This window comes from Brachyhypopomus gauderio, chromosome 9 (assembly GCF_052324685.1).
Source record: "Brachyhypopomus gauderio isolate BG-103 chromosome 9, BGAUD_0.2, whole genome shotgun sequence".
Taxonomy (NCBI): domain Eukaryota; kingdom Metazoa; phylum Chordata; class Actinopteri; order Gymnotiformes; family Hypopomidae; genus Brachyhypopomus; species Brachyhypopomus gauderio.
The window spans coordinates 22149749-22153062 of NC_135219.1; positions in this window are offsets into that span (position 1 = coordinate 22149749).

The following is a 3314-nucleotide window of genomic DNA, read 5'->3' on the forward strand; positions in this document are numbered from 1 at the left end:
TGAGGGGAGAGGCTTTGAAGGCGGGGCCAGAGCAAAGAAGGGGAGGTACTCATTCAAATTATTAAAATAAATCAAACTCCCTTCTTAATCTTACTGACTGCAGCTTTAAGTCAAACCATTACAATTTTGAGTTAATGTTTGTTTATCATTGAGCACACTGCTATGAAGATGAATTTCTCTTTTGCCACTCTATTACAGTAGCATAACTACTGTAAGATACAGAAAATGAGTATAGTGATCAATGCTAGTGAGTGATCAGATTCAATAGAAAAGCATTGGTGTCATTTCTGAGTACCTAGGCGTACACACTGCATCACTGCACCAACGCAGAAATATCTGTGTGGACACAATAAGGAATTTGAATAATGCCATGAAAACTAGGTATGTCACATGGTGTTTTGAAAACACTGATTTATATTTGATGCCTGTACCAATCTGATTTAGGAAAAGGTGTGATGTAGCCGTCTGCAGAAGTAGAGAGTACCGTTGGTCTATAAAACCCGCATGCATTTAGTTAAAAACATCTACCTTGATGTGCAGATACAGATGATTGTTCATGTATTCCCATGTCCAGTCATCTCCTACCCCCTTCGTCAGTGCGCTAACCCTGATATTACACGAGTGCCACACTCCTTTTCACACGGCACTGACATGGCAATCGTGGCACTGGCATGGTTTACTCATATTGCTGTGTCATGAGTGTATCAGGAACAGTGTTGCCTGATACAAGAGGCAGTGACAGATGATGATATGTCACCCCAAAATATCCAACATTGGCAGTCCTGTCAACAGAACTGACCACTGATGACCGCCAATGAAGAGCTGGAGGGAACACAGATTAAGCATGGCAACAGATGGGCAATAAGCCTTAACTGTACACCTACGTAAGATTCTAATAAAAGTGCTTGTAAATGTAATAGCAATGTGTGACTACTGTAAGCTATTGCCATTAAACCCCAACATAACACTGATCCATGTTAGGTGTAGGTGACCTAAAATATCCACATATGTTAGATCTGACAGATACAATGAGACTTACATATTTTTGTTTTGTAACATTTCAACAGTAAATAAAAATAAATAAACACATAATACTTAAATACTATAATTAATTTGAGTTTCTCACCTTACACATTCAAATAAATCCTTTTGCACTCTTGAAATCTATGAAAGGGATTTACATAATGTATTTCAGTGTGCTTTTGTGTGGGGCTCTTGTTTAATTAGCTGGCTTTTTCTAGCAGCCCGCTAGTCTACATTAGAACATCTCTTTTTTGAAAAGAACTTCCATAGTCATTTTCTTTTTCTACATTTAGTCAATCTGAGGTAGTGGTGTACATGTGAAAAGAGGGTAAATTATTTACCTCATGTATTTTGGCCATGCATGCTAAGTAGCTAGCTATAATACACTGTTAACTCCTAGACCTGTTACCTCTGATAAACCCTGCAAAGAGTTTGGCATGTTCTCACACAGGTCAAACAAGGACAGCTGGCAGTAGGGAAAACAGCCAGGTCCTGCAGTAAACTTGGGAGAGTGGCAGGACTCCAGCTTCAGAAACAGTTAGCTTAGCATCGAACGCTGGAGGGGCTGCCTGCAGAAGCAGGCGGCGTCCAGCATCTGTGCAACACGTTTGGACTGAATCCACTGTCTTAGCCCCTCCTCCTCCCACCACCCCACCTCAGCGCAGCACCCTCAGCTGTGCTTCTCAGCCGTCGTCTCCACCTTCGGTCGTCTCGCGGCCCGAGACGCTTGTGTGTCTCTCGCTTTCCACATTCAGTCGAGTAAGCTTTCCGTTGCTTAGCAACCACCATCAAGGCCTATTTAGGATTATCCTTAATCAAGCCAGAGTTGAGGAGTGACTTGTGTCCACTACAGGATTCTTCACCCTCCATCTAACATAGCAGTGTACGATAGATAGATAGATAGATAGATAGATAGATAGATAGATAGATAGATAGATAGATAGATAGATAGATAGATAGATAGATAGATAGATAGATAGATAGAGTGAGTAAGGGAGAGAAAAGTCTTTTGTGCCTTTGTGAAACAGAGATGACCAAGGCTCTGTATTCTTTTCTTAATAATACGGTTTCATAAGGCTATTACAGTATAATCTTAGCAGCTATCAGACATGAATCCACCAGAACAGATCAACAGCTATCACGCTGACTCAGAAAAATAGTCCAGACTTGGATTCACCTTGGGTGTGTACATTTACATTGTTCAAGTTCAGCCACTTGTTTGTGAGTGAAACATATGTTTCTATATCAAATACATATCCATAGTAACTGTGTGCACAATGCCAAGTCATGTTTTTTTATAATCCTTTATAATATTTAGAAAAATTACAGAATATAATTCATGTATATCCACATACTAAATATCTCTTAAATACAATGAGGTACCCCTCTTAGTGATAATATATTGCACTAGAAATGGTTATGAATTTGTTGGTCATAACTGATATGATATGTGGTATATTCCCACTAGTTCTTTTAGATACCTCATTTGTACTATTCGTATTGCTAAAATTGTGAGTCTTTAATTTCAATGATTAAAAAAGAAAGAAATTGTGTTCTTGTGGTAATAAAATGTTTATTTAGCAACTGATTTGAAATGACTGCTAAACCAGATCAGAGCTTTGTAGAATGCCAAGGTTACAAGCTAGCTTTTTAGAATTTAAGTCTTCAGAGTCCAAACAGGCAGCCTCTCTCTCATTACTGTTTTACTCATTACTACATTTAATATTTTATGTTTTGACTTTGATCAAACTGCACAAGTTTTGGACCATCCCCAAGGCACTTACAAAGTGAGTCGAGAGGACCATAGTTGTTTCGGGAGAGGGCCAAGTAAATCGAAGTGTCATCTGCATAGCTCGTGGGCATCCTCTCAAGTTAGCCATGTCGGAAACAAAGTGATAAATTATGCCTCAGCGCTGGTGAAATAACCATATGCGTCATGCTGACATGAAATCACTCTTCAGGAAGTGTCAAAAAACTCATGATCGCATTTGCCATTTGATCTTATGTACATTCGTAAGTGTTAATGTGTATGCTTGTGAAATAACCCCGCTCTGATTATGAGTGTAAACCTTAAAGGACCCCAGAGCAGGGAGTGCAGGGAGCATGTAAACCACATGGATGTGAGTCAGTGAACTTCCCGGACTGTGCTGCACTGTGGCCTGTGTTGCATGTCACAAATGATGCAGTAAAATGATTTTGCAACTTGTGAAATATCAAACAGAACTTCAAGCAAGTAATAACAGTATTAAATAACTGTTTGTGTATTCATATGCAGGCACATACACACATGC